This window comes from Spermophilus citellus (genome assembly GCF_964194105.1).
Source record: "Spermophilus citellus genome assembly, chromosome: 13".
Classification (NCBI taxonomy): Eukaryota; Metazoa; Chordata; class Mammalia; order Rodentia; family Sciuridae; genus Spermophilus; species Spermophilus citellus.
Genome location: NC_138193.1, coordinates 78,305,057 through 78,324,118, shown reverse-complemented (window position 1 = coordinate 78,324,118; position 19,062 = coordinate 78,305,057). Strand labels below are relative to the sequence as shown.

At 38.2% G+C, this 19,062-nt stretch overlaps 1 long non-coding RNA gene across 5 annotated transcripts in view; it reads right to left on the bottom strand.

Annotated features, from left to right (window-relative positions):
* Positions 1 to 19,062, bottom strand: part of LOC308632311 — a 54,456-nt gene that overhangs the window by 21,408 nt on the left and 13,986 nt on the right. For 2 of the 5 annotated variants that reach the window (XR_014018505.1, XR_014018507.1), the window contains one exon: positions 4,992 to 5,052. This is a non-coding gene — a long non-coding RNA (uncharacterized lncRNA). Of the gene's footprint in view, positions 1 to 4,991; positions 5,053 to 7,515; positions 8,676 to 18,426; positions 18,502 to 19,062 lie in introns of those variants that run through there. The other 3 variants (XR_014018506.1, XR_014018508.1, XR_014018509.1) reach the window with 3 other exon arrangements.

Here is a 19,062-nt window from a genome sequence, read left to right as displayed (position 1 = left end):
GAGCTGAGAATCAGATCATGTTCACACAGCCAGGTGCACACTCTAAGAGCCTTATTTCTACTTTAATCCCTTAGTGTCCTTGTTGATACATGAGCCAGAGATCTGAGGCCTCTGCAGTGACCACTGGGCATGCACATTGGCCCTGGTTCTATCTACATCCTCCATGTTCATCATCAGATATGGTATCTGATATTTCACATCTTATATTTCACTTCACTGTCTTGCCTTTTCTGAAACTGACACCCTCCTCTGGATGATCCCCCCCAAGGTGAGGCACTAGGATTTTGTTGGTCCTCACCCCTGGGCTGGAGTGTTGACCTATACTGAAACCTGATGACCGGGGCCTATAGTCCACAGATAAACCTCTTCCATGATGTCCGTCTACCTAGAGGTCTTCTGAGCTCTGACTGCTTCCTGAGTTCCCTGGAACTATTTTCTGCCTACCATATTGGGAAACTCAGGCTCAACCTGATATGAAATCAAAGCTGAGATTGGTCTTAAAGTACTTTGTTCATCTGTCACAGGCACTTCCAGCTTCTGCACTGGATAAGTTCCCCAATCCCTTCTCACCCTAGCAGGGAGATCTAACACAAAAATGTCCCAGAGAAGGCAAGTGTTTCAAGTGATTTTTCCCCAACAAGGGGAAGGAACACACTGGACCCATATACAGTAGTACCTGGAAGGCCTCTTTTGATATGGAACATGATAGTCTGGAAGAACAGAGTTGGCCACATTGTTCTTTATAAAGAATTAGTAGGGGTTAGGGATTTTGCTCAATGGCAGAGCGCTTTCCTAGCATGCACAAGGCCCTGAGTTTGGTCCTTGGCCCTGAAAAAAAAAATTGGTAGATATTGAAGGTTATAGAGAAAAACAGGAAAAGATACTGGAGAAGGTTCGCATAGTTTGAGCGGCACTGGTGGTTAGAACCTAGATGAGGCAAGTAGCCAATGAGAGATTCCTTACATGGAGTGACCAGAGAATTTTCCTTGCTCACTTTTTCTGCTGTGATCTCCTTCTAGCTCCAAATTTTGGTAGGCTTGTACAGCTTTTGTGTGATGTCATGGGGTGAGAGAGCAAGGCAGTACACAGAATTGTGATCTGCTCCAACCTACGTGATGCTAGCAGCTCTGTATCTTGCTTCTTGGTTCTAATCTGCTAGAATGTCAGAGGAGTGAGTGGTGGCCAATTGTGAGACTAGGAGAAGCAGGGAGGAGAGCTTGACACAACTGCCAGGTGGGGGACTGGCACTAGAGGGACAGGAAACATACCATCCATTTGCTGATGGTACTGGAAGCTTCAAAGTCTACTTTGAGATGATGGTCATTCTGGGGTTCATTGTTACTCTAGACATTTGAGAGAACCAGACTGACAAGCAACACAGTAAACTCTCTTTAACGTAGGTAGATCCAACTAACTTGGAATCTGCTCCCTCAGTAAGGAATTTGGGAGAGATGATTCTCCCCTGCCCCACATCTGTGAAAAAATAAATCAGGAATAGAAACAAAGTGGAAGGAAGGATATTTAGACTTTGTAAAGGAATTATTTATTACTAAAAAAGTGTTTATCACCCTAAAAAATAATTTGCAATAAACTCATTCATAATTTGAAGAGATTTGTGGTTTTAAAGCAGAAATTTTTAAACCCTCAATCCTTTTTTGAAATTTGGTTTGAGGATAGTTCCAAAACCTCTTCTCAACCCCTTGTTCCCCTCTAGATTTTATCCCCTTATTTCTCCCAAGCAGGCCTTGCACAGTGGGGAGATGATATGGCAAGGCGGGTTGCCATTTCTAAAAGCCTCCCCAAAGCATCCTGGAATGGGATAAGTTTTCTTTCTCCTTTCCAGATAAGTGTCAATCATCAGGGCTGGAGTGGAGGGTTGAGATATTGCAGTGGGAATAAAGCGGGGTGGGGAGAAGGTACTTGCTGAAAGCATTCCGCTTCTTTATTTGTTCCTAGGCCAAGGGCTGCTGGAAAGTGTCTCTCAGAGTGCACCTTGGTCCTTTTCCTGAGAAAGCCAAACTTGGAAGTGACTAGCAGGTCTAATTGTGCCTCTGTGGAATCCAAATTCTGGAAGGAGTCAAAGAGAAGTCTGGAGGCCTCTGTCTGTAGAGAGCCTGATGGAATAAATCCAAGTCTTGCATGAATCCAAAAAGCTGTCAGGGTGCCTGGGCAGCGTGGAGCTGATCTGGACGATGCATTCCAGATGGTTCGCCCACTTTCCTTGAGTTTGAGGCCAGTTGGAGCTCCTGGGCGGACTCCCAAGGTAGCCCCCCAGAGGGCTCTGGGCAACTGTCCAGATGGGAGGGACCAGGCTAAGGATCACTGTGGCAGGCTCAGAGTTAAAAGGAAGGGCCCCTCCTTTTTGTTGAGCATCTGGATATCATTTCTCAAGCTATTAAAAACCCTAACTCTACTCTGCCAAATACAGCCAATTAATTTAAAAAAAAAAAAGCACTTGGGGAGTGATTCCAAGCAGTTGCCCCCAAATGGATCCAAATAATTTAGGGCTATATGATAAGCTGAAGCTCAAAGAAAGGGCTCCAAAACTCTAATGGGCATCTAGTGGCCACCCCATCCACCACCTCCCAGCTTCATCAACTAGCAATGATGCCACCAAATGCAGAGAGCCCAGGGCAATGCCAGGAGTTTGCAATGTATTTTACTTTTTTTTTTTTTAGCTTGTACAAAATATACAAGACAGATGTGGAAGATTTTCTTCTATGTTTAAGGCTTTCAGACTAGGTTACAGAAAATAAGTACAAGGCAGAGAGAAGGGACAGGAAGAGTACGTGAGAGAGCAGAGAGAAGGAACAGATCAATATGCCACTTGAAAATTCTCAGTGGATTCCATGGTCTGTGAATCCTCTCTGGCCATGATAAAATGCTTTCCTCTAAAAAGTAGGCCATTTGCCTGTGGTCCTGTTTCAGCCACTTGGCTGGATGGTAACCTGAATTCAGTCAGCTAATAACAGCCTCTTTTCTAAGGGACCTGGGGTGGGGGAGGCAGGAGGAGCCTCTGCCCCCTGAGTATCCATGGTTAAATGGGAGAAAAACCTCCCCTGCTTTTAGAAAATCTTGGCCTATGAGGCAGGAGTTCCCATTGCTGGGGATATATTCACAGAGCAGCACATGCTAAACAATTCCAAGGGAAAGGAGCCCACAAATATCAAAGGCAAACACAATGAGGGAGTGAGCAAAACAGGTTGGGATCATTTGAAAGGAAAATTGTTACTAAGAGAGAAAATCCTTTCCAACCCAATAGTTGTATGTAAAGGAAGTCCAGGTCCTGCCCAACCACTCCAATTTCTATTCTGTTGCTTTTGAACTGCACATTAGTGAAACTGTATTGGACACATATCTAGAAGGTACATACCAGAGAATTAATATCTTATATATTCTTTTTTCAAAATTTTTTTATTGGTTGTTCAAAACATTACAAAGCTCTTGACATATCATATTTCATACATTTGATTCAAGTGGGTTATGAACTCCCATTTTTACCCTGTATACAGATTGCAGAATCACATCAGTTACACATCCACATTTTTACATATTGCCATACTAGTGACTGTTGTATTCTGCTACCTTTCCTATCCTCTACTATCCCCCTCCCCTCCCCTCCCATCTTTTCTCTCTACCCCATCTACTGTAATTCATTTCTCTCCCTTGTTTTTTTATTTTTTTCCCTTTCCCCTCACATCCTCTTATATGTAATTTTGTAATATCTTATATATTCAATTAATTCTCTAAAGTGTCCTTGCTTGAACAGTGAAAATGTCTTAGATATACAGTAGTCCTCCCTTAAACAAGGTTTCGCTTTCCATAGTTTCAGTTACTGTGGTTAACCAATGTCTGAAAATATTAAATCGCAAATTCCAGAAACATACAATTTACAAGTTTTAAAATCTACATGGTTCTGAGTAATGTGGTAAAATATAGCACTATTCAACTCCATCCCTTCTAGGACTTGACTCATCTCTTTGTCCAGTGTATCTACACTGTGTGCTACCTGCCATTAGTCACTTAGCAGCTGTCTCAGGTATCAGACTGACCATTGCACTATTGCTCAGGGCTTGTGAACAGTGTTTGGTACTATCTTGGTTTCAGACACCCATGAGGCATCTTGGAATGTATTCTGTAAATATGAGGGGGAATCCACTGTATATCTCCCAGCTCTATGAACTACCAATGATGGCGAAAAGCATGTTTCCTGAAATTTTAACCCTAATTCACATTGGGAGAAAATAATGACATTTAGTACATCAGTGTCTATTTTGAATAAACCAATATGCTAAAGCAAATAAAATATATATAATATATACATATTTATATATAACTATGCATATTTATATTTAAATATATATTATATACTTATAAATATTAAACATACATATATACATGTATATATATTGCAAACATATAGTGATATAACCTTATGTGGCATATCCACACATTCCTAACTGCTTAATCTATGTCCTCATAAGTCATGTGAGAGCATTATTATCACCACTATTCAAATACCTAACTTGAACCTGGTTTTCCTGGATGCCTCACCATGCAAATCTATAATCTCAAACTCAGATCCTTGGCAAGGACCTTTCTAGAATTCCCAACAATTCCTTCAATTCTTCGCTGTATCCAGGGTTTTATTGATTAATGTGAATCCCACTCATGACAGCTTTTCTGTGAAATACTAGTCCTGTTAATAGTTTGGTGTTTGGCTCTCTTCTTGTCAACTTGGAGTCAAAATTCAGGCCTAACCTCTCTCTCCTTTTACTATACTAGAAAATTGATAGCCTCTCAAATACTACAAACAATACTTCTCCGAAACTCATCCCCCTCACCGTAGCAGAAACATATCATAAGCATCTCCCAATCCTTCTGAAATAATGTTGTAAGTAACAGGCACACAAGGAAATGATAAGTATTTTTTTTTACCTCAGATTTAAAGGAGGGTATTTTGATATTATTTTCCAGGTAGGGAAACTTACATGATGAAGAATTTCCTTAGTTTGGTTGATTGTTTTTCTTTCTTAGCTGAATTTTTCTTTTCTTTGTTTTTTTTTTTTAAAGAGAGAGTGAGAGAGGAGAGAGAGAGAGAGAATTTTTAATATTTATTTTTTAGTTCTCGGCGGACACAACATCTTTGTTGGTATGTGGTGCTGAGGATCGAACCTCGGCCGAGCGCGCTACCGCTTGAGCCACATCCCCAGCCCTTAGCTGAATTTTTCAAGGGGTCCAGCTAAGCATTGTTTTGCTGTGGTTCTTTACATAGAGCAATACTAATTGCCCTTGTCTTGCACATCCCTGATAAATGGCAGCATTGCTCTTCTAGGTTCTTCCGCACTCTGGCTGTGTTACTGGCAGTGGTCCTGGGAACCTGGGGGAGTGGGTCACGTTGTGTTTCTCAGCTCTTGTGTGCTTGCACAGAAGATTTTAAGAAGTCGTGAAAATACGTCGTGTTTAATTAGAAGATAAAGGAGAAGACATGCTCAAGGGAGAAGATGGAACCTCTCAGAGAGGAAAGGGGCCCCTTTGCTCCTTAGTTTTATTGGGGGTTTTAGGGAAGTGTCTAGAGAGTAATACTCAATTACCATGTTTCAACTTTTGACTGACAATAGGATTGCATCAGATTTTTAAGTCCCAGCTGTGCATGTACCCATGTACCCAAGTAAAATCCATGGATCCATGGTATATGTTGGAGAGGGTGGACTTTACTATTATAATAACATGCTAAAGATTTAAAGGCAACTTTTATTCACAATGGCCCACAATGACCCATCCCAATTGGAGTTTGCTTGTTGTTTTTTGTCTTTGTTTTACACATTTTATGTACAGTGAGCTTTGTTTTTAATTATTCTGTTTCCTTGGGTCTTGGAATCTTTCTTTGGTCTATATAAAGGTCACAAAAGTCCCTCCTTCAGGGTGATTTGTGTTCTTATCGGCAGGGAGGAGTCTTAAATTCCTCTGCCAGAGAACTTAGATTCCTTGGCCCAAAGAATATCTCCAAGGGTAACAGGTTGTTTGTCAAAGAATGTAATGTCCTATTGACTTAAGCTAGAGCAGGGCCAGAATGGCCTTAGGTAAATTTCGTTTTAAAAGAAAGTATGTGGCAGGCCAGCACGTAGGCCCTTATTTGATGTTCCTACTACTTATATCTATCTGCTACCTATCAGCCAGACTTCTCCCCTGTGACTCTTGCTTCTCCATAAGATGGTCCACATTGTATGGAAGAGTACAGGATCTCCCAGAGACACCTGAGTTTGGCCCCAAGTCACCTTGTATAGGGAACAGAGGCAATAGGAACCTAAATTGTAGAAAAAGATGCATCTCTTCCCAGCTCCAAATTCCTTGGGCACCCCATTTTCATTTCCTCTCCTAAAACTGTCTGTGAGCTCTACCTAAGATGGAGATTCCAGTGTTTGTATAAAAATCAGATATCTGGGGAGCTCTCCCACAACAGATACTGAAGTCCTCGAGGCTTCGCCTCATAGTGGTTTGGCCCAGATTTTCTAGGACAACTCACTGCACTGGGGAAAATAAGCTCATCTGGTCACTGAGCTGACAGATGGTAGGGACTCTGATCAAGAATGTCAAGAAAGACTCCACAAAGGGGCTGGGGGATATAGCTCGGTTGGTAGAGTGCTTGCCTTGCATACACAAGGCCCTGAGTTCAATCCCCAGCACCACCAAAAAAGACTTCACAGAATATTGCTGCTCCTCCCTGTGGCTTTTGGCGGTGCCACAGGGATCTGTCCACCTGGTAGCCTACTCATACTTATGAAGTATGAACATTAAAAGAATCTGGAATGCCTCAGCAGACAGGTGACCTGATTTGAGCCAGCAGAAGAGAATCTGTCAAACTAAATCTTCTTTGGAAAATGTGGGACTTTTCTGGTAGAATCATCCTGGAACCTAATAGCTGAGAAAATTTGGCTGAGAAGAGCAAGACTCATCTAAGAAGCTGTCATGGAAACACACATCATCCTGCCCTGATGGCTGGTTGCCAGAGTAGTATGGTTCCAGGTAAGTCACTAGCAAAGAAAAGAGTATTCTTCCTTCTTTGCAACAGAACCTGCAGCCTGGGCTACTAGAGCAAGGTATGATGTAGAATTGGAAGAACACCAGGTTTCTGCTATCTGATGATATTGGTGCTCACTGAATTCTTTCATCCAGTCTCCTACTTCGATGAGGTCATTGGGCATTTCATTTGGTATTGAACAGCTATTCCCACATGGTTGCTGTCCATGGCTCCATCTGAGACACTGTCATATTCTTGGTTGACCCAAATAATCACATTCTGGGCTTTTCCTAGCTTCTCTTGCCTGTTACTGAGAGATTAGACTAGATTACCATGCAATAAATACTCTAGAAAGAAGGTTTTTACCAAAAGTACAAAACTTAACTTTTTTTGAATATTTTTTTAGCTGTAGATGGACACAATACCTTTATTTCATTTATTTATTTGTATGTGGTACTGAGGATCGAACCCAGTACCTCACATGTGCTAGGCAAGCACTCTACCACTGAGCCACAACCCCAGTCCCCCAACTTAACTTTAATTGGTAGCAACTCCAGTTAGGATACAAGGCATAGCAGTTTTTCTTTTCTGAAACTCTTTCTTCTCTTTGTTCATTTTGTTTCCGTAACTCTTAGGATCATGTAGAGACTAGTCAAATTTCTTCCATTTGATAACTGAGGACAATGTAATCCCCTCAAGACATGTTCAAGGGATGCCAAAGAATCAGTGACAAAGGTGACCTTTGGATTCCTGATTTCAGTTTTGGGGTTCTGTCTACTAATCATTTATTTCACTTATCCAATGCAGAAACTAAACTTTAAAATGCCTACTACATGCCATGGGAAATCAGGCTTCTAGTCTTATCTCCCACAGCCACCCACATGAGCCATCTGTCCAACCATACCAAAATAGCATTGTGTTTTCCAACTCTGCACCTTTGCTCCTACCCTGTTACTTGCTTAAACTGCTGAACTGCCCTCCCCCAATTCTCTGCTTAATGAAATTTAATCATTCTTTAATCCCAAGCTCAACTGTCCTCTCTTGTATATTGCCTTCCAGATTATTGCAACAGGCAGTAATTTCTCTTGCTCAGAATGCCGTTTAAGGGCTGGGGATGTGGCTCAAGCGGTAGCATGCTCGCCTGGCATGCGTGCGGCCCGGGTTCAATCCTCAGCATCACATACAAACAAAGATGTTGTGTCCGCCAAATACTAAAAAATAAATATTAAAATTCTCTCCCTCTTTCTCACTCTCTCTTAAAAAAAAAAAAGAATGCCGTTTAAAAAAAAAAGAAAAAGGAAACTGTGGCACCCTCATGCTCTGCCTTGAATAGTAGTGTTTTCCAGATGACTTTTATATCAAGTAAACAAACTGTAAGCCCAAAGAAGGCAGAAGCTGTTTCATGCACCTTACATACTATGCAAGTTTAATATTATTGAATCAGCAAGTAAGATACGGGAAGGGAAAATGGCTTTCCCACAGTTTTGTGCTGTTGAGATTTGAATTCAGAACTCCAGAATCTGATCTCCATGTTCTTTCCACCAAACCATGCTGAGAGCAATGCAGTTTCCACTATGATTATCCTCTCTGGAAGCCAAACATGGCTGATAATAGGCTACTTCATATGGTGCAATCTAATCCAATGCAGGTTGAGCTGTCAGAAAGAATAAGAATAGATTGAATGGTTGGGCTTGAAAAACTTAAGTTCCTGTGCCATTGGCTAGCATGAAATTAATAGCCCTTCCCAAGGATGCCTCTTCTTTTCATAAGCTTGAATTGATTCTCACTATGAGGAGCATGAGAATAAAGTATAGAGGTCATATGTGTTTCTAAGGACCAAACCAAGAGAATGGGGGAGTGACCCAGTGTTACCTTTCTTTGACTCATCTATTAACCATTTCCATAAACTGTTTGCCCAAATTGAGCTAGTCATTGTGGATACAGAAATGACACAAAATCTCTATCTTCATGGAGTGCCAACCTCTTGACCATCCATGTTCAATGAAAATAATTTAAGTAAAAATCTTAAATGTCCAGAATAATTTTTCTCACTCTTGATTTTAACTGAAGAGTTGAATTAAGGGTGGAACTCCAGGCATTATTCTATAAATGAATGTACACAGAATCTGTATATTATATATTGACTCAATCTGTATACTGAATTAAAATAAAATAAAATAAAAGTTTATATTCCCTATGAACCTCTCAGGAAGTTACTTGGAGTAGTAGTTGGAGGCTGAGGCTTCTAAGGAGCTGCTCAAGAACAGCAGATGTTCATTTACCTGCCTTCAAAGAGGCTCTAGAGATCTTGTTCTGATGAGCAGAGGGTACATATTTGAGTCAGTGCTAAACTGTTAAAGCCTATCGGTTAAACTCTTAAAGATCCTCTCCTCTTTCCCCCATGCTTGTAGGGTGTCTTTAAATAAGTAATAAGTACATATTTAAAGAAGATGGGTGCAAGCAATACGAAATTGGCCTATATTAAGACTGTTGTCTGTCTTGGTCTAGACTAGTTTATCTGCATCAATTTACTTATCAAAGGGAATGAACCATTCCTTTGGCAGTAGCAGAAGCCACAGTGCAACCCAGCAGTCTTAACCTAGTCTTGCATCGTATATATTAATATCCCATTGCTAATAGCAATTCATTCCAAGTGTTTATTTATTAATGACAATTATCCGCACTGCTCTAATAGCTTCCTCATCCAAACTAAGTTTAGGATGTTAGGTTAAGAATGTCAGTTTTTGGAAGGTGATACTTCTCTGAAGTATATAAATGGGATTCAACAAATTAAACAAAGACTAAAAGTCTATTTCCCACCAGGCACTGTGCTAGGGTATCACCGCATAAGAGTTTGTATAGTTCATTCAGAAGACTACTCTGATAGACAAACCAAGAAATGTCTGGGGGAAGGATAAAAATAATCTTTAGTACATCAGCTTTACTAAGTATGGACATATGCAAAACTGCCTTTACTCCCTTTAACAAATCTTTGTGAGTACTTTATTTATACAGCCATCAAAATCCCTACAGCTTTATTTTGTTCATGTCTCTAGTACTTGTTGGTATTTATAACTCAAGAGTAAGATAGTATATCCTTTTTAATGTTCTAAAATTACTTCTTTTAAAGATCAAGGGCTTCTACTTAAGTTTTAGCAGTGAAACATTTCTGATTGTACATTATATAAATTTCATTTTTCATAAACTTTAATCATGTTCCTTTCAGTCTTTCTCCCACAGTGTTTTACCCTCTGCAGTAGGTCCTCAACCCCTAAATCATTTCTGAGAACTTCATGGAACTTTCCTAGTTATTTATGTTTTTGTTGACATGCCTGGTTTCCAGAAGAGTAGGCAATGCCTGTGCAGGAGGTAGGCTACTGTGATTCTATATATATCTGGATTGATGTTACATAATTTTTAAATAATTAATAATTTAGCATTTCACACAACCATTTATCATTAATTCAGGCTTTTTATCCAGACATTTCCTTGCTGTATGACATTTCTAATTGCAAAAATAAATAAACCAGCCCTACTGCAACAAATATTCTCTACCACATTCCTTTAAAATCTCTCATTGCCACATTCTCTTCCCTCATTTGGGTTTTCTATATACCGTAACTTGGTTACTCATTTAGGTTCTCATAAGCAAACAATACACAAAATAAATGTAACATTTCCTCCTGTAAAACAACACATAGCAAACCCTCTTCTTATTCTATATGCATCCCCATTTTCTCTTTAACTTGCTTCTGCTCCTGCACTAACCTCCATTTTTTCTTCTGGCCGGTAGGGGTTCTTGTTCATCTTTTCTTCACATGCCATATATTTAAAATATAACAAGAAGAAAATACCTCCCTTCCCCAGTTGAAGTATAGCTAATGCAAGGAGAAATAAATAAGTCTCTTAAAGTCAAATAAATTTTAGTAATTAAGTTCCCTCATGTGGAGGGAACTTAAAAGTAGAGCTTTTGACATTTCACACTTCACAAATGCCAATCCCTAAACTTGAATTTAGGTAATAATTAACTACTTTAAAACTAGATTCTATAATGTCGGAGATGATTTATTGTGGTGCTTTGCATGTAGGAAACACCTACTAAATACTTGATGGATCCTTACTCTGATAACTACATAAGAAATGTCCCCCCATCCTGTAGGTTGTACATCTTTTAAAAATAAATAAACAAACAAATAAACAAATATTTTGATATATTGCCAATGTCTTGGCTTGGCACAGAATCACGAGCCACCACACAGCTTTGTAGATTCAAACAGCAATATTTATTCCCGAACTCACTCCGGCCTCTACACACGTTCTGGGGCAATCCCAGTTCTCCTCCGCCCAATTCACCTACTCCACGAGGCTTTTTTCCAATCTCCTTTCAATCTCAAGAGAACTCAACGGGAACAAGCAGCAGGATACGCCCTATTCCCCCGAAGGATACACCTTACATGCAATGTCAACAGCGAAATCCATTTAACATTGGGTACGCTAGCAAGGAAATTTAGATGCGTCATTTCTACTTGGCAATGGCCCTCAGCAATATATAATATATATGTATATATTTCAACATACTATATATATGTGTGTGTATGTATATATTCATATAATAGTTGTGGATTACTCTTTATTTTTATTTATTTATTTTTATGTGGTGCTGAGAATCAAACCCAGAGCCTCACAAGTGCTAGGCAAATTCTCTACCACTGAGCCCCAGCTCCAGCCCTAGGTTGCGCTTCTTAATGCAGGTGTCTGGTGAGTGTTCAGTTAGTTCTATAAATGTTTTTGATGGAAGGAAGGAAGGAAGGAAGGATGGATGGGTGGATGGATGGATGGATGGATGGATGAAGGAAAGGAAGGAAACTATGTGGTAGACTAGTAAGGAATGAGATGGTCTGTATGGGTTTTAAGTTTTTAGAAGGTAACTGTCCTATAGGACCATCTAAAAGGTCTATGGGATAGTAATCGGTAGAATTCATATGAATCTGACATATACATTTAATTAAATTCACGAGTTCTACAAAATGATGCTTTTTTTGATGTTTTATTCGTGTATCTTTGAAAATGGCAATACTGAACTCTTTCACTCAGGAGAAGTACATTTGATCTAGTCTAGAGAATCATCACTGACCTACAACTCCCCAAAGAAAGCCTCTACTGAGTTTTCATCCTGAGTTTCTAGTGACAGTTTCAAAGCCAGCAGGACTGCAGATATGTACATGGGAACCTCTCCTTTACATAATCAGGCCACTGAGTAGGTGGCATCACATTTCAGTGAGTTGAGAGTGAACACAACATTCTCAGGGATAAATGTTGACAGAAGCATAAGCAAGGAGATGGCTGAATCTAATATTCTGAAATAAATGCTCAGTCATTTACCATGAACCCATCTACACTCTAGCTGGGAAGTCAAACACAGAATGTTTCCTCCTTCTATCTTAAACATCTGAATTAGTTGATCAGTCAATACTATTTCAGTTGCTAGTTTTAGAGGCCTTAGATTTATTTTTTACAGTATATACACATAACCAAATGATGAGGTCCAAAACTAGTTTTTTTGGGGGAGGACATAACTAAAAATTCCTTCAGAAGCTCCTTGTTGTTAATAATAAGTCTACTGAAATACAGGAATAAATAAAAACCAACTGTCCTTCTCAGCTGACTTAACTTTTGTAAAAAGCTGAAGAAACACAGACATGTGACCTGTGGTTTGAGAAATGCCCAAATAAACTTCTTCAACATGTTTGAATCCAAATTTGGCTCTACAGAGATCTGTAGTTTCTGCTTCAAAGATGATATGGCTTATGGGAGAATTAATATGTATCTGCCTCCCAATTTGGTCTCTAAAAGCCAGCATGCTCCCTGTCCTTTACCTGCATTATTCATCTCCGAGTAGCCCACAACAGTTCTATAAAGATTCTAAAGAATTTAAAATCCCACAAGCCCTTATTTACAAAATTCTTTGATTTTGATTCTGAAAGAGAATACCTAGGATGTATATAGCCTCTTATATGGATATTCCAATGTTTTCCTTTTACTGTTTAGAAATAGGAAGTCTTCATTAATTTCAAGCAAATGTCCACATGAAGTATATCCTTCTCCAAGAAATTTAGTAATATTTATCAAATTTTAAAAAGAGTAGGAGAATTCCAGAATGATGGCAGAGAAGGAAGCATCTTTCAAAATTTCCCTGATTCCTTTCACAAAAAGAGGAACCAGACAGAAAAATCAAAAGTTCTTGGAAGTATTTATGATAAAGCTAGGTGACTAAGGAGTTTTATAAACTTGAGAACATTAGCAAGAGGGGATTAGACAGAAGACCTGCATGCTATCAACACCAATCATAAAGGAGAGGGAAGAATGTATCTAAATAAATATGGGTACAGCAAAGCCCCCAAATAACCAAGATCTCCACTGGAAAGTGTAGCAGGCCAATATAGCAGCAGCAGTTGACTCTAGAGGGATTTTGACCTTTTTGATAGTAGATAAGTGCATGGAGCTCAAAGTGAGAACTTGAGGAACTGAAACAGTCTCTCCTCTATGAACTGTTGAGACTGAATAACGAGAGGTATCTTTCCAGGTCAGGGACCTACATTAAGGATAAATTTTTTAGGATTGAACCAAAAGTAAGCTGAGTTAGAGCAATAGAGACCATGAGAAATTTCAGATCGAAAGAGGATATACAGAGCCAGGAAATCCCAGAAATCTCTTTTTTAAAAAGTTACAAAACAGGGACCTCTATAAAGTTACCTTTTCTGACTTCTAAACCATTCTGCCTTCTGAAAGTTCAGGAAAACTAATTTTACATAGAAACAAATAACCTAAAGTATCAAGCTCAAATCCCACACAAACATTATTTGATAAAAGAGAATAGGAAGTGAGTAAGGCAAATCCTCAGACAAAATCAAACATTAGCAAGAGGGGATAGCCACAAGACCTGCATGCTATCAACACCAATACATTTAGAAAGTGAAATAAAAGACATTAGAAAAAGAACATATATCAAAAGTAGAAAGACTTGGAAATGAAGAAAGAATTTAGGAAAGAATCTGAAATTTTTAAAAATTTAGTTTAGAAATGTAAACAAAGAAGGAATGCAAGAGCAAAGAAAGATGACAAATAATAATACATAGCAGGGTGCAGTAGCGCACGCCTGTAATCCCAGTGGCTTGGGATCGAGAGTTCAAAGCCAGTCTCTACAAAAGCAAGGTGCCACGCAACTCTGTGAGACCCTGTCTCTAAATAAAATACAAAATAGGGCTTGGGATGTGACTCAGTGGTCGAGTACCCCTGAGTTCAATCCTGGTACAAAAAAACAACAGCAACAATAAATACATATACAGTAAAACCAATGTAATCTTTAAAAATCTATGTAAAATGAAGAAAGAAATTAAAAGATTCAAGAGAAAGTTACAGATATGGATGGTGGCAAAGAAGGTCCAACATACTATAATAAGAGTCCCTGAACAACAGACTTAATGTAATGGAACAGCACAAATATTTCTATAAAAATGCTTATGAAACTCTCTTGAAATTAAAAGATATGGGTACAGAACTATATAGAAAGAACACACTGTGCATCCTGGATATTGACTTAGAGAGAGATACTAAGCCATTTTCTAATAAAATCTCTGAATTGTAAGGAAAAAGTCTTTTGAGCATACAGTTTTAAAAGGTGGTAACTTTTAAGGGAAAGAAAAACAGCATCTGGTGTTTCAACAACAACACTTATATCTAAAGGAAATGGAGTAACATATTTAAGATTCATAAGAAAACATGAACTGAACATTTTATGTGAAAAAAAATGGACCTTTAGGTAGAAATGATACAGACTGTCACAGATAAGAAAGAACTCAGGGAATTTTGTTCCTGTAAACTCTTTCTGTGCCTCTGTTAGAAACAAGTTTCAGAATGACCAGACACATCAACCTAAAGACCAGTGGTAAGAATGAAATATCTAGGTACTTGCAGAAGTAACATTAAGTGAGGAATAAAAGGTAGCATGTTTTCTATATAATGGCTATATACTCTGATAATATAGATACAGCTAAAAATTACTTTTGAAAAATAGAGGTAAATGTAGAGAACAAATTTTGAAAATGTAATCTTAGTAATCTTATTGGTTGTGGTGCTACTAGTATTGTTCTGAGCCTTTTGCAATTATAAAAAAATATAATAGTATTAAATTTGAGTTGGAATATCAAAATGAACTCATAAAGTATTTTATCTTTAAAAATAGGTATTTTCTACCTCTGCCCACTGAAAATGTCTAGAAGTCATGACCAACATAGTAGTAATAACTTTGTAGCTAGATTCTGGTTTTTGAAATATCACTTCCCACTAAAAGAAACCATAGCTTGCTGGAGAAATAGCAGATTCAGGTCTGAGACATAACATGTACAATGAGAGCCTAGAATATCTGGTCATATAATATAATAAAGAAGAGATCAAGGATGTTGAGTCATATCAAAAGGATTCAAGTGCTAATAGAAGAGGCTCTCCATGACCAAAGATGGAAAAGATTGAGCTGCCATAAAGACAATGATTGCAATGGCTCAAAACAATAAAATATGTTGAGTACATGTACAAATACATGCATACATGAGTTCAGAATAACCAATATAAAGTTGCTTTTGTAGGACGACAGGAAACATTATCTTGAAAACTGGTAAATAAACGGAAAGAGCCAATTTGCCTTTCCTGTCTTATACCACTGATTAAAAAATAAATAGATGAAGGGAAGTATCTTTTTATAGAACTATTCTAACTAGTAAATTAGAAAGAAATGACAGAATTATAATATTCTGTAGAATGTACTAAGTTAACAGATCTGGGCATTAAACACCAATGTCTGCTAAAGTCACAGAGAGAGACAACCAGACATCATGTACCTCTTGAGGTACCTCCCACCCATCACTGTTTTGCCAAAGGGATCAAACCTGAGTCTTATCACGCTTCCAATTCCAGTCCCTGGTTTGCAGGAAATACCAAGGGCAGAGGAATGTGCGGAGCCCTGTCAGGAACTAGCAATCAACACAATCCAGGAAATATTAGGTCAAGTGTTGTGGGTTCTTCAACAATTAAGAATTGTACAGGAAATTTTGGAGGGGAAAACTGTAGGTTTAACAAGATTTGAAAGACATATTAGAATTCTAAAAATGGACAAAATTAAACTGAAGTGTTTAGGGATCCTCTTCTGGTAGTAAAGTCACAAAAACAATAGATGGAAATCGGTACTGTGGTTACTTTCAGTGGAAGGGATACAGTGGTGATCATGAAAGAGCATGCGGAGGTCTTCTAACACGGCTGACACATGTTCTGTTTCTTGATCTGGATGATGCATAAAATAGCACTGCCTCATAACAATCCTTTAAACCCTGTATTTTTTTTGTTTTGTTTCCTATATTTATATTTTATTTTAAAAATAAAAAGAGGTTTTAAGATTTAAAATGTTCATATCCTTTGGCATAACGATTCTACCACTAGGGATTTGTCTATAAGATTAACTCATCAAAATTCACAAAGATGGGTGTGTTCACTGTAGCATTATTTATAATAGCTAAATAACTGGAGTGGTAATGGTGAAAATAAATATCTGTTAGTTAAGGACATGTGAATAAATCATAGTATAGCCATATGATGGAATATTATGTAGCCAAAAATTTGAGATATGTCTGTAGGGGTTCCTAAACATATTATTAAATGAAAAAAAGAGCAAGGGGTAGAACATTATTATAATACCATATGTGCAAAGAAAGAATACATGTTATATTAGAACTGAAAATATCTGGAAGGCTACCTAAGAAACTGTTAAATTCATTATATATGGAGGTGATGTGGGACTGGGGCTGAGGTCAAAGAAAGAGAATTTACTGATAATTTTCTATGTTTTTATACCTTAAGAATATATTTTTTTTTATTTTTAGTTGTAGCTGGACTTAATACCTTTATTTAATTTATTTATTTGTATGTGGTGCTGAGGATCTAACCCAGTGCTTCACACATGCGAGGCAAGCACTCCACCACTGAGCTACAGCCCCAGCCCATGTTGTATAATTTTTAAAATCAGGTTTGATTAAAAAAAAAAACTGTGGTCCTTTATGGTCATTTTGAATCATGGGTAATATGCCACAGAAATGAGATTTGTTGAAGAAAAAAATCCATTTTCCATTTGTGAAAAAATGGAGTTAGAGGTTCTTTTATTAGAAACCCTGGGTTGTTATTGGTAACTGGCTGTGACTATCTTTGGAAAACCCCAAGTCATACCAATCTCTTCCTTCTCCTCTTGGATACAAAGACAAGTATTTCTGATGCTCAGTTTCTAAGGGAGTGAAGTACAATTGTGACACATGACATCATAGTAGACTATGATAAAAAGAGTTGAAGCAATTCATTTAACCACATCTACTATGTGTCAAACCCTGTGGTAGGCACTGGGGATACAACAGAAAACATGACAGATAAAGTCTCTGCCTTCACAGAGCTGGCATTCCAATTAGACATGTGACTGAATATTTCCTTCACTGATTAAAATGGCTTGATCACTGGCTAAGAAGATCTGGACCTCTCAGTGGCACATGAATCGTTTAAGTAAATAGAACCATTTACTAATGAAGGCAAAAGACATGAATTATATAGATTTTTGGAGCATTTTTCTCCAAAGAAAATATTTCTGATCTTGAGACGGCAGTGTACTATTTATATGCTATACAATTAAGGTTGATGTGGTAGGCTGCTTTGAAGATGGTTCCTAATGATACTGCTTCCCAGTCTTCACATCCTTATAAGATCCCCTTCCCTTGAGTGTGTGCTGGTCCTAGTAAATTCTCATAAAGAGAACAATGAAAAAGTGACGGACAACAATTCTGAGGTTAGATTACAAAAGACTGTGACTTCCATCTTCCTTGCCCACTCTTTTGGCTTTCTCTCACACATTTGCTTGGAGAGAAGCTGAATGCCATGCACTGGAAGCTAGGAGAGGACTTCATGGCATATGGCATAGAATTGTGGCCGCCTCTGGCCAACAACCATGGAAGGAGTGAGGTCCTCCTCCAACAGCCCATGGGGGATTGAAAGCCTGGGTGAGCTGCAAAATGGATCCCACCAGCTAAGTGGCTAACCAACCAGCTGATGCCTTGATTACAATCTTAGAAGAGATACTCAGCACCCAATAGGAGAAACCAGCTAAGCTGCACCTAGATTCCTGCCAGAAAGGAACAATAATGATGCTACTGTTTTAAGCTTTAAGTTTTGGGATATTTGCTACACAGAAATATGTAACAGGGTTAACTAAACAATCATTCCCCTTTGGAATTAGACCACATAAAGCAAAATATTTGCCTTTGGGAGCATCCCGTGGCACATGGGGCAGATGTGGCAAAGTCATAATGTAATATACTCACCTGAGTCACTTTGCTTCATTTCAGTTGCTTTTAATGAGCTGAACTTGTCTCAGAAGGCTCTGAGTTCAAAATTGGCTTTAACAAAAAAGAAAACTAGATTTTGTTTCGTTACCCTTTCTAGCAATGAGTTTTTCTTTAATCTCATATTTATTTAAAAACTTCAATTTGAAAGAGATTTCATTAAGAATCATCTCAGACTCTTGATTTATTATCTTACATATTATGATTATTTTCTGTACTCCTCTGCTTTTCTCTATTGTCTGTATTCTTTACCACTTTTTAGAGCTCTTCTTCATTTTTTAGCTTTTGGTTGGAACATAAGGATCTACTTGAATAAGATTTCATATTGTTCCCATCTCAACATTTATTTATTTTTTTTTTACTTTCTTTTTTTTAAAATTTTTGGATAGAACTACACTTCCTTATATTATAGTAATTTCTCTGAAAATGTTGTATGATTTCCTTTTATTTCTCATCGAATGAAGAAAGAAATAATATATTTGAGAATTTTAAGTAGTTTCTACTGGGAAAAGACAATTTGCGTTATTTTTTTAGAGAAAGTTCAGATCATTGAACAACTGAGGTTCACCAGATTTAGGAGGTCATGGATTAGAGAGAGGCCTTTGTCCCTCCAGT